Source organism: Lepisma saccharinum, chromosome 18 (genome assembly GCF_977018435.1).
Source record: "Lepisma saccharinum chromosome 18, izLepSacc3.1, whole genome shotgun sequence".
Classification (NCBI taxonomy): Eukaryota; Metazoa; Arthropoda; class Insecta; order Zygentoma; family Lepismatidae; genus Lepisma; species Lepisma saccharinum.
Window position 1 is genome coordinate 70,929,109 of NC_139246.1, and position 13,929 is coordinate 70,943,037.

The following is a 13,929-nucleotide window of genomic DNA, read 5'->3' on the forward strand; positions in this document are numbered from 1 at the left end:
TCCAATGCTTTATTCCCCCTAGCACTTGTGTCGGACAGAAACAAGTTTGGGAAGAATGCTTCTGCAAGCTGTGTCAGTGTATGGCGCCTCGAAGTCTGGAGAAGGGTCGGGGAAGGGTAGGAATCAAGGAAGGAAAAAGATAACGTTTGCTTCCACAAATTAAACTTGCAATAGCGTAATTTTACTTGCATTCTCTTGTTTTAAGCAGCAGCTGAAGCAGCAGGCAAGTTGTCCATCACTATGTTTATAACTATGTCATATGCAATACAAAATTTGAGGATTGAAAGAAAATCGCTAAGGAGACCGAGCAAAACGGTACAATATAAAATAACGTACTTCGCGACAACAAAGGGGATAAGGTGTATACAACCTCTCGCCTCACAGAAAGCAAGTTCAAGAGAAGTACAATCAATGAACGATTTTTCAAGCCCATATATTTTATCTTCGTATGGTTATTATGAGTATGTCCAATGATATTTTGTCCCTAAAATACACACCCTTCTGTCTCCCTATTTTTCCTGTTGTATTTTCTGGCACAAGGAAATATTACGGGACGGTTTCCTTAACTTTATATTTACCATGGACCCTGCAGTACGTGCTCAAGACACTCGATCCAAATAATATTTGCGATTAACTGAAAATAAGCGAATGAAATATATCTAATCAAACTTATCATTATAAGAATTTTATTGGCATACGTACATTCACTAAAGTTCCAACCAGCCACGTTGATACTTCCTTGCAACCTCCCACGCTTAAGTGGTGAGGTTAACAGACCGCAGAGACAGAGGTAAGCGGGTTCAACGCTGGTTAGGCATAGACGATTCATTTTGTTTGTGCGATTTTCATGCCATTACTTCATCATTCTACGGTGAAAAGGAACGTAAAATATCCAAAATGAGACAGAAATAGAAGAATCTCCCCATTAAGCATAAAATAGCCTATGCAATTTAAATGTAGTCATGGGCCGATTAACTGGGAAATGAGATACTCTCGCCCGAAACGTCTCAAAATATTATTATAAATTGGATGGCCGAGTGACATTAAGAAAGTATCAGCCCTTGTACATCCATCGGAGTAGAGGTCGGTGATCCTCTATGACTAGACAACATTCTTCTATATAGTTCACTTTGTTCACAGATAGGTTGATCGAGATTGGATCACGAGGAGAGGGGGGTGCTGCCATGCCTACAATATCTTGTTATCAAATTTTAACTGTAAATATTTTAATGAAAAATGAAAATAAATTACACTGTTCTCTAGAGATGTTCCCTACCAATGTTTCTAAATTTCTTTTGTTCATAAAATGATTTAATGTAACGTGTATGGAAGGGAAATTACACACGCATATCTCTAAGTTGGAGTACAGAAACAGACAGAATGACCGGAAGTATGGCCTTGCTTACTATTCACCCTGAAACCACAAAATCAAGTTGAGTGATTGATACTGATATGGTTGAATGCTCTGCCCAGACTTGAAGGCGCCAATGCAACAGTCTCTTTTTATCTTCCCAGTTGTATCGTTTACGTGTCGGGAATCACTCGCCGAAATACAAAGTATTTCAGTTCGGCTGTGTGACTGAATGGTTAGCGTAACGTGCAAAAGAAACTTGGTGTCCTAGTTTCGCATTCTGGATAGAACCTGGACATGAAATTGTGTGTGTTCCAACAAACTGTTTCATTATTCATCCTAACCTTCATATTATATGCGAGACTTGCCATATGAATCCTCAATTTGGGAAAGGCACAGCCATTTGCTGCTTTTTCTTCTGATTGATTTGATTTGTTTTATTTCTCCCTTCTGTCCCTTTTGGCCAATCGAGAAGATTAGGATGAAATTGATGCGCGGGCAATAACAAATAAGCATGGGCAGTGCGGAACAAACAGACTGACTCTTAGTCTTCATAGAAGCCAAAGGCCCGTTTGTCGTCCAGGCAGAGCGGGATTGATAAAATTTGGGCTCGTTGACTATTCCTTATTTTGCGCAGTATCGACATTATTATCATTATTATTATTAACAGTTTTCTTATCGTGATACTTCACTTCCACTAATTGCATGATCTGTATTAATAACACTTGTAATCTTTAAGATATAGACATCTGATTAAAAATTATTCTGTAAATTTCTCTTTTTGAAAACAAAAGACTGCTATTTGCAAAATGCATGTCACCATACCACACAAATACCGCACACGCACTAAGGGGAAATAAATCAAAACTACTGGTAAAATTCTAGCCCATTTTGATATGTCGCACGACCTCCTTCCTATTTAAATTTCTGAAGTTGAATTCAAGATGGCGGACATCAGGATGGCTGCCGACCATGCGGGTGACGTCAATGTGGTTCCCCCTTGGCCAGGCAACGATTGGTCATTGCCATTTTCACGTTCCATGCCGCAGTGGCATTGTACTGGGGGTGTTAAGTGACTTATTGAGCCACCCTGTATGTATATCGTATCAATCCCTAGGATTGTATGTTTATTTTATTAAGTCTCTCTGAACGCTTCATGTTGACCAGGGCATTCACTTGTTTTTCTCTCAGCTGTCTCAAGCCTCTTAGGCATGTTTACAATGCATTGTGTTGTGCCATGCAAACCTCCTGAGCATTCAGGAAACAGGTAACACTTCTGGGTTTGGTGTCAGCGGTTTGCATGGTAGCAATTATAATAAACACGATTCGGCGATTCGGCATCGAGGAAGAGCTCGATGGCCAGGGAATATAGAGGTGAGACAAGCTGGGAAGTGACTGGACTTTGGGAATTGAGTTGGTAGAGAGAGGAGGTCAGCAAGACAGGAGGTCGATAGTGGAAGTACGCTTTGGTCAACAGTTAGAGAGAAGCTCACAGAGGACTTCGCTATTTTCATTCAGCTCAGAGACTTCAGTTAGACAGGTAATTATCCTACACCCAGCCATGATACAGGTTCAACGGTTCACAAAATCCAACGAGTTGCCATTGTCTTTTCAGTAGTTTAATTCCTTTGTGTAATTTGTACCTTTCGCATGCCAAGCAATAATTCGTCATGTCAATGACGAGTGGTCTCATCAAGAGGATGAATGATGAGTAGTTTACATCACCCCATCAATTAACTGGTTAACCTTCTAGGTATTCTTAAGATCCCACGAACTTTAAGGTTCGTTACGTGGTGGAGATTAGCGGGTCTTTTCATTTTTTTTTTTTTTTCAGAAATGAAAAGAAATTTTTAACCAGTTTAAATTCAAACCCACCCCAAATTTTGACACGTAGTGGAGTGCTAGTTCATTACCCACCCCAACATTTTGCTCATTTGTTTATTTTTTTGGAATAGCCTTGCCAAAATTAATTTTGAAAATACATAGGACTTAAAGCTTTTTGCATTTATGGGGGGAGAAGAATTTATATATGCCATGATAGATGTTTAGTCTAACATGAGGATGAATTTGATTAAATTTATCGACTTCAAGTTTGGGTCGGTAATCAGCGAAATGTAAGAATGCGAAGGAACCTGCGCCCTAGCTCCGTCGCGGTTACCCGCGTCGGGCTGGCGCTATGGTATCAGGAGCGTCCGGCAGTCCGCGTGGCGGAAGGTTCGATGTCGGATTTTAGGGAGGCCCATTTCATCAAAAATGTGGCCGGCCCAGGGATGTCCGTGGACGATTCCCTATCAATCTGCTCCTGGTAGCTCTGTGGTTCACTCACGAACCCGGTACCATGGCTACGACAAATTCCCACCTGGGAAATTTTTACCATCCAGAATTTTAAATAAGGAAGAAGGGAAAGGCATTTAGATTTGATGATTTCTTGCATTGACAGTGATTTAGAATTTTTTTTACATAATCTTGAATACGAAACTTATTACAACGTTGGTTATGAGGATGCAGTAAGCTACAGTAAACGATTTTACCCTTAACATTTTAATTAAATAAAACGTGGATTGAAAGTGGATTTTAAAGTTATTTATGAATGAGGAAAATAAATTAGTGCCACCGAGTCAGAGTCAATCAGCACTATAGTGCATCTTAACGAGTCATAGCACAGAGTATGCTTGTTTGAGTCAATATTTTGTTTTTTGTTATTATTATTAATTGAAATTCCTTAAAAGTTTAATTTAAATTTGGTTTAAAACTGACCGTAACTTGTAAATAATTTAGAATGCTTGAACTATAACTGCTAAGACTATTGCAACGAGGATATTACATTTTATACATGTATAGTTTTGGGAACGAATAAGGCCCCGAGGACCACTCATTTATATTCTTAATGACTGATGTCTCCTAGCACCTCATGAAGGGAGCTTAGATTAAGGAGATAGTCAAGTTTATACGAGATAGTCACTTGCCTTACGTTACCTTAACTTACGCATATATTGCCTAAAAATTTTAATTCATGTTAATATGAAAAGAAACAAAACGCTAATTATATTCCTCGACACGCTGTACAATTATGTCCGCTATTACGCCAGGCGTATATAGTTAGAGTGGCGTACCGTGATTTAGGGTATAAACCGCCCGATTAATTAAAAGTTCTAGTTGAGAAGTAATAGATGTATAATTAGGCTGCAGTGACGAGAGATGTCCGTTCACAGGTAAGCAGTAGTGACGAGAATGAATCCGTACACAGATATACATATACTTATATGCTTTAAGCAAAGTTAGGCACAGCCAACTTATTTTGAATAACTAGAAGAGAATTATGAGAGCATTACACGGCGTGGACGTTTCTCACATATTAACGAGATTTTTTTTGTTAGTATATATTTATATATTTTTTTTTTCCTGTCCGAAACATTGTTTTGTTTGACAGTTGAATATTTATCCTTAGCACGTTGTAGCTTCGAATGGTAAAAATTGTAAAAGGTAGATTGTTTTAAAATCTTAAATATAAATATTGCAAGTTTGCTCCAAGTTACGGTATATATTAAAGTGAAACAGGTCTAATATTTTAAATCCACTCACGAGATATAATAATAATTTATAATAAAATAGCACTAATAATATTAACAATTAAAAGCAGACTTATTATTTAATAATGTGCTTTAGGCACAAAAGTTTTTGCAGTATGTAATAATACTAGCTCAGCGAATACATCACTAGAATTTTATAGTTACTCTTCAGAAGAAGGTATATGATTATATTAGCAAAGTTTATTTTTAAGCGCCAGTTATGAGAATATTTATATTATATGAATATGTAGACGTCGACGTCAAGATTTTATTGCGCTCCACTAACAAGTATTTTCCTTTGGATATTGGATCTAGACCGATAATCCTGGAAATCCATTCTGCCATCGCAGAATGATTATGATTAAACCACAACGGTTTTAGTTTAAAGCTTTGCCACAATAATATGCTAAGCATATTTTAGAATGAGTTGAGAGAATTAAAGATTCTTCAAGTTTTAGTGATGTTAGTATTTTAATGCATTTAAAGATCGCATAAATAATAATTGTTATTTTATTTCAAGAGTAAAATCAATCTCAATTTTCCCATTACCTTGTACCTCAGTACAGTTCGATTGATTTTAAGTACTTAAAAGTAAAAATACCACCTGAACTTAAATAAGAGAAGTTTGCAGTAAAATTTAAACTAAGATACGTTAAACAGAGCTAATAAATTTAAAGGATAAATAAATTATATTAAATAAATAAATTACGCAGATAAATTGAGCCTAGAGTCAGAAATAATTAAAAGTTGAGTTAAAATATTTAATAATTAGACTAGGCAGGCTTAAAGTACGTATTAGCTTTGAAGAACTGTTTGTTTTGATTGCCTAAGCAACATGAAAATCATTGCGATTTTAGTTATTTTAAACGGATTTCTTCCATACGTAAAAGCTTTTAATTTTATTTATCTGTTGAACAAGTCCTTTGACTATCCTTATAATATAATTACAATTTTATTATTAACAACATTTATTATTAGCATTTTTATAATTTTCATAATCTGTTATTTTCAATGTCACCGCAAGAAATCTATTACTTATGACCATGAGTGTACCAACGAATTACCGTTAAGCAAACTTAATGATTCACCGCCCATTGAGCAGATTTACGACGTTATTGCACCGATTGTTGAAGTGGTACCATTAAAAACGAGTCACCCGCCAATTCCCCCTCCACTGCCTCAGTCCATTATTATTCAACCTGGGGTACAACAAGAAGTTCAGGACGTATCCAGAAATAGTTTAGTCACTAAAGACGACAGTATAGGTTTGCCGAAGAATGTTTTATCCGTTAAAGATGGAGTTCAGACATTTGCCGTAAGCAAGGGTCCTTATTTTGTTCAAAACAGTCGCAAATTGGAAAGTGAATTGCCTATTTCATCCTGTGTTCAGCCAGTTGTAAAAATTAAAGAGTCATTTGCGAATCAGTCACCAGTAAAAGTCGAGAAAGTTTCAAGTGTTATTTTAAAAGCAGAAAGTAAGCCAAATTTTCAGGTTCCCGAACCTGTTGTATCGTTTACAGACCATATTTTCTACGACTTCATGTTCACCTAGAATTTTTATATTCATTACGATTTAAATTTTAAGTATAATTCATTTTTTACGTTTGATTGTACCCTATGCAAGGTTTATTAGTCATTTAGTTAGCTAACAGCTTCCCAACTGTTGTTATTTTACGAGCACGGAAGTGTTCAAGTTAACACGCTGTCGCAAGCGCAACGAAGTTTTTTTCTTTTCATCCAATTTACTACGTCATTTCAAAGTCCTTGACTTTATTTCGAACTCCCGCAGCGCTTACTAGACTTTGTTCGTAGTAATTTAAAGTTTTGTAAACAGTTACGCGTCATTCCATGTATCAGCGAAACATCGCCTTGCATTTTCCTTCTCCGTTCCTATGCCCGCTGCTCGAAGCAGCGACTTTTTCCCTTCCACCTCTCCGACCGCTTCCCGAACGGAACCCGAACTTCCCCGAAGTCGCCGATCACGGCAGCGAACTTGCCAGAGCTCTCGTTGTCGCCATAGAGAAATTTTCAGTTACGTCCAGCGACCACATATGCAACCTTGCACAATTTAGAATGTCTGGTATCAGCGAATTCCTTTTCTGCACTCAAGCTCTCTCCCGAGTACTTTGAACACTCTGGAAGCTTAGAAACACTTACCATAGGCTTTGCATATTTTTTTTTTCGAACCAGGGGCGGTCGTCCATTAAAATTTTATGGGATCAGTTTAGTTCCGCATATAGCCATTAGAATTTGATTTGCACGATAGAAGTTCATGTAAACAATGTTAGGGATATTTTCTTTTATATAGATAAATTTTTTCCGTAAAACGTCGCATTTATGCACTTCAGACTAATCACGACCAATAAATTTTACTAAGGAACAACAAGACGAAATTTTTTGCGTTTTTCTCGCAAAATTTTCCCGTTTTTCATAGAGATATTTATAGTAAGTAATTTTTTTTGGGAAATCGACGTACATTTGGTTTAAATCAGGATAAAGATAAACGAAATTTTGATAAAATCAGGGAAATTTCTACTAAAGGGCAATTTTAGCATTTTATGCACATAGAGTAATCAAGATTGTCAGCAACATGCCCAGGCTAAGCCTCGGTGATTGGCACAGGCATGTGCAGCAAAAGTCGCCACGGCATCGTTAGCCTTTCCAAATTTAAACAGAGTGGTTTACCACTAATGTTGAATTTGAGAAATTATTATTATTATTATTAATATTTATTATTAGGAAATTTAGCTTACTTACCCAATTTGCACCTTATTTGACAATGCAGCAATAAATTCATTACTTCTTACTGATTAACTTCATGTTAATGTTAGTACAGTAGGTAATAACTATCAATTTGTATTTATATTGTAATATATAGTATAACTATTCTCTATCTATTTTGTTTCAACATACCTAAGGGATTGACACACCATTCTTATATGGGTCAAGTATACCTTTCCGCGGCGGGTCTGTTTACATGACCAAGTGATTAGAGGTATACGGCGGACTCAAGAAGTTTTGAGTGGATACATTTCTTTTGTTTAAAGGAAATTTGGAATTGAGAAAGTTTTTATTATTTTTATTGTGTTTCAAATTTGAATTTCACTTTTTAATTCCCTGATGCTATATTTTGTTACCACCTGGAGTTTCGACGAAACTCAAAAGTAGCATTTATTGAAATTTTGTCTTATATTGCATTATAATGAACCACGGCAAATTGTATCGGCCTATTGTTTATTAGGAGGCCATTAGCGGCTTGTCAAAGCAACCTCTTAGGACACTAATAGCTTGCTTTGCGCAACACAAATTTTATATATTTATTTTAAGGGTTCACAACATAATTTATTTTATAATTTTAAACAGAATTCAGAACATGCTTGCAGTCAATTTATTGTCATTCAGAATTTAAATAATAATTTGAACACGCACAGATCAGTTCAGCTTAACGAAGGCCAATCTTTATTTTTTAATTATCAGGATTTTTCACAAATTATTGTGGATCAACAAATTTTACACACAAGAATGTTAGCTTTCGAACAAGTCAAAATGAAGGAAATTGAGTTACTACCTAATATTCCCAAGAATTTATCTGATTTCACTATTCCCCAATGGACTCCACTTGAACTTGCTTTAAAACAACTTAATCAATCAATTAGTAAGAACATTTCATTTCATGAATTAGTGTTAAATCCTTTGCCCATGTCTATATTAGTATTTATTATTTGGAATTTATTATTAACATCAGTACTTGGGTATTATTTGTATAAACATCATCAGCTTTCTAAACAGATTCATTCTGAGCAGCGCAGTAATAATTAATAGGTTAAGGCAACACATTAATCATGGACATTAATATTTTTAATTACGGTTGGATATTTTATTTAAATTTTTCCTTATTTATTTTCAAAGAGTTATGGCAATTATTTTTATCAATTTATTTTAATCATATTTTATTTTGATGAGACAATTTAATTTGATTTTAAAAGAAAAGGCAGTGGAAATTAGTTGGTTTTGTGTACATGCATACTTGAATTATATATACCCATCCTATTGCAATTTCCTTTCTTTGTCATAATTTTTCCTTTTAACCTAACCTGTCTATACGGAGCACCATGGACAAGCAATGCCTACACCATCCATGGGCATTTTTCATGACGGACATCCGCAGGCAGTCTACTATTACCAGGCAGAAAGACTTATTATTATTCTACGAGGGAGACATGCAGACATTTTAAGTACTATTTCAAGAAGAGACTCGTCACCACCAATTTGAGGGAGACATGCAGACATTTCTACTTATTACTGCACGGAGACTACCTTTTACAGGAAGGATGTAGTCAACCATACATTTCCCAGTATAGCGGACTACACATTATCAACAACACCTAGTGATGGAGCTAAATAAATTCCCCTCCACACTGTTTGCAGTTAAAACAACAACTTTTCCCCATCTCCCAAGTTCTACGGGTAATTTACTACATTTTTACATTGCCCCAATGCAGTCAAGACGACAAGCAAACCAGAAAGAAGAGGAAGCAGAGAAAACATACATTCTACAACCAGCAGTTCTGGTCACAAACAATAATTACAGAATTGTGCTACAGTGTTTCTACACATACACATGTGAGCTCCTATCATGTGTATCTATTTGGTCATTTAACATGCATTATGGGAAACAGTACTTTTCCATAGTCCTTATATACATTTTCAGTTTTGTGTCATGCATAAGAACTAGTTTTATATGCATTTAAGTTTACATTATACTACAAGGAAGCGACAAGCATCAGTGGTGTCAATTGACCAGTGCATCAATTAGTGCCTAACTTTTTTTTTACGATGGAATTTTGCACTTTGAATAATAAACGGACATGCAAGCAATAAAAAACATAATTACAGCACTTTCGAACATTTTAGAAAGCATGCTTTAGTGACAATATTTTATGCATATGTTTATTGCATGCAGATATTAGTGTGATATATATTTTTTTTTCTCTTCTCACCAACATGGAATATTGAAAGCGACACATTTGTTCGCAGAACATTTATTTGATATTTAAACTCAAGCACATAGTTTTGTCACTTGGAAGATTATTAATTTTGTGTGCAGTCATACAAAGGTATTCACCAAGCCATATATATGTATACAGTGTACAGTTTAATGTAGAAGAGAAAATGGAACGCTATAATTAAGTTTTTACCAGCGACAGTTTTCAGTGTGACTCACTATATGCATTGAATATTGTATAATACTACCTTGGAATGTGCAACATAGCCGTGCAAGTTCATATATTCAACGATTTTAGGAGTGCAGTGCTACGTAGTTCGTAAAACATACGCACTTTGATATGATCAGGTTTTTACACGGACAAAACAGTGAGATGTGACAATGTTTTACATGCTTACTTACGTGTACTTACTTGTGCACCTTTTTAAGGTTTTTCTATTTATTTGAAGAGTCTATATCAAGTGACAATATAAATAAACATTGTGAATTCCGTTCCATTTTGCAAGACGCTCCAACCGTTGGCCTTGCGGGAGACACAGAGTCGTTACCGCGTGGCGAGGCATCACAGACTCTTGACTAGGAGCAGGTTGATGAGCAATTATACATAATACACATTACGTACACGCACATGTGATACATTAAGAGTTTTATCGCTTAACGACACGAATGTTTGTGATTTCTAGTCCTATAATAGTATATATTATTGTTTTTTACATCGTATAAACATACGAATTTGTTAGTATTAAGGGTATTATTCATTTTAGAGTTTAGGGAATAAAATTTTTTTTTTCATTCAGGCTACGGCAAACAAGAAAAGTTATGTTTTGGTGGATTTCTTTTGTATATTTGGTTTTTTAAGGAAATATATGGAATTGGCGAACCTGAGTCATGTCAAGCTTTGCGATTTGACTTTTAAATTTTCAAAGGAGAAAATTTTTCCTAGGAGGCGCGAACGTATCAATCCCTAGGATTGTATGTTTATTTTATTAAGTCTCTCTGAACGCTTCATGTTGACCAGGGCATTCACTTGTTTTTCTCTCAGCTGTCTCAAGCCTCTTAGGCATGTTTACAATGCATTGTGTTGTGCCATGCAAACCTCCTGAGCATTCAGGAAACAGGTAACACTTCTGGGTTTGGTGTCAGCGGTTTGCATGGTAGCAATTATAATAAACACGATTCGGCGATTCGGCATCGAGGAAGAGCTCGATGGCCAGGGAATATAGAGGTGAGACAAGCTGGGAAGTGACTGGACTTTGGGAATTGAGTTGGTAGAGAGAGGAGGTCAGCAAGACAGGAGGTCGATAGTGGAAGTACGCTTTGGTCAACAGTTAGAGAGAAGCTCACAGAGGACTTCGCTATTTTCATTCAGCTCAGAGACTTCAGTTAGACAGGTAATTATCCTACACCCAGCCATGATACAGGTTCAACGGTTCACAAAATCCAACGAGTTGCCATTGTCTTTTCAGTAGTTTAATTCCTTTGTGTAATTTGTACCTTTCGCATGCCAAGCAATAATTCGTCATGTCAATGACGAGTGGTCTCATCAAGAGGATGAATGATGAGTAGTTTACATCACCCCATCAATTAACTGGTTAACCTTCTAGGTATTCTTAAGATCCCACGAACTTTAAGGTTCGTTACGATATTTATACATATCAATTTAAATATAAAAATCCACGGTCGGTTTCATTGAATTTTTTTGCTTTTGACGTCAGTCCACAATAAAACTTCAACTTAGATTCTATTTTGTATAACCTTACTTGGTGTCTTATACCCAGGATATCCTTCTGGTTATTTGTTGAGATAGTACATTCAACTTAAGAAATCGTATTAATAAGTTGAGATAGGATTATTTGTTTGTAAAATATTTGTGCCCTACGTAAGAAAGTGAAAAAGAACTCTACTGTTTGATCGGGTGAGCAGGCTTTTTCGTTGCAGCTGTAGGGGATTAGAGAGCTAGCGACAAGTAGGTCAGTGGTACAAACATGGTTCGAACGTCGATCTCTCCGTCTCAGGACTAACCAGCCGAAATAGGCTGGAATAAAACACTTGAGTGATGTAAAAAGTGGTACCATAAATCTTGCGCGAGAATGAGCGAAGAAGAATTTGCGAAATTTGAGTTGCATTTAGAAGATATTTTCTTGCACGATATGCTGCGCAGTGTCAGAAAAAGAAAATATCAAGGGTGGAAAAGTGAAAGTGCACAGGGTGTTCAAAAATTAACTGGCGAAAATGAAAAGAGCATTAGCCTCACGACACTTTCCTTATTTACGAAGCAGAGTAGAGAAGAGGACAGGGAAGAGCAGCTTAAATTTAGAGAAGAGGATATCTTTGGCTGCAAGTCGTTTCACTCTTCTTCCTTTAGAAAGGTCCGACCATTAAAATTCAAATTTCAAGACAGCAGGGGATACATTATTTTCATTATTGTAATGGTTGTTTCTACATTCTTAATTTTTTGAGGACGTATTTGGAGGTGTTCATGCACCACTGGCAACCCCCGTGAGCACTACTATGCCCTCACATATCAATTTTAATTTGCTCCATATGTACAAGCTGTTTTTTGAAGGTGTGTTAATATCGGTTGTTTTATACACCAAAAGAAAGTAAATTGTACACTGTTACTCTTCTGTGTACTAATATAGGCTGTATATACACTCTCTCTCCATTATTAGAATTTATCCGCCCTTCTGGCACTCTTTCTCATCCTATTACTGTCTTTTATATATATATATATATATATTGGTTACTTGGACTCCTTGTTGGCGTAGTGGTAACGTCGCCGCCTTGTAATCAAAAGGTCGTGGGTTCGATAACCAGTTGAGGCATAACATGGTTAGGTTTCCAGTTTAAACTCTAGGTCTACTCCGGTCCATACTGTATGTAAAGTGGACTTAAAACACTTACTCGATCAATCTATAATTTTCTTTTTACTGAAAGGTGCTATTCGGAAACGAGCAAAGCGTTTTCGTTACTTACGAAAAATTATCCAACTTTAACCAATATAATTATAATCGAAACGTTGTTTTATATATCTCGGCTATGACTGCCTGGAAAAGATAAAGGAAGTAACGATTGTTAAATGTCGGTTGACTCATTATCTTAGCTCAATGAATTCTGGGTTCGAATTCCTATGTCAGTTTCATCTGTATTACGTGGCAAATGAAGAACTAATTAGAGGCAGAGATATATAAAGAGACAGTAAACATATAATTTTGGTGGAAGGGGTACTGACTGCATTTACGCACAGTATCGGCAATATTAAAAAAAGTCGGTAATTGCTTTGGTAATATATCAAAAGGTAAATAAAAGCAATCGCTGTTATTCACTTTGTTGATTTCTGATTAAATATATATTTTTTTTATTTCGTAGTTGTTAATTTTATTCAAAGAAAAAATTCTTACACTCTGCAGAAGATAAATCATGTATTAATTTCCGAATAATAATTAATCACCATTATATATATCATATGCATATCACTAACATTCTTCTGTTAAGCCTTGCATGTATCCTGCAGCGAAAGACGGAAACCTGTCAAAATACTTCATCGCAACCAAAGCAGTGGGACAAAGGCCACGACTGTAGAAATGCAGGATCCAACGAACGTCTGTTTCAGGCGCCAAAACATCTGGATTTGTGTCGCTGAGAGCTCGAGTTTCGGTTTTGGTTGTAAATGAGTGAACACTTAGGCTATATTCACAAGCAACAGTGGACTGTGCATGGGGGCAATTTTTTGAGAATACAGTACTCCCAATATGGTTGAAGCTCGCTGTACAATTAACTTCAACTGCAAATAAAGATGGCGAAATGGTGTGAATGTTGTCTGCTATCGCAATTGTCCCTAAAGGCGTAGTGTTAACGGTATCACATGTGCTGATGCGGTCCAGCGTTCGATCAACGTTAGAGCCTCAGCGGCTGTTTCCATTGGATGATATTCAGCCAACAACTTCCCCACAATTGTTAGCGCGAAATCACACCCATTGAAATGATTCCGGCAAACGTTTCGG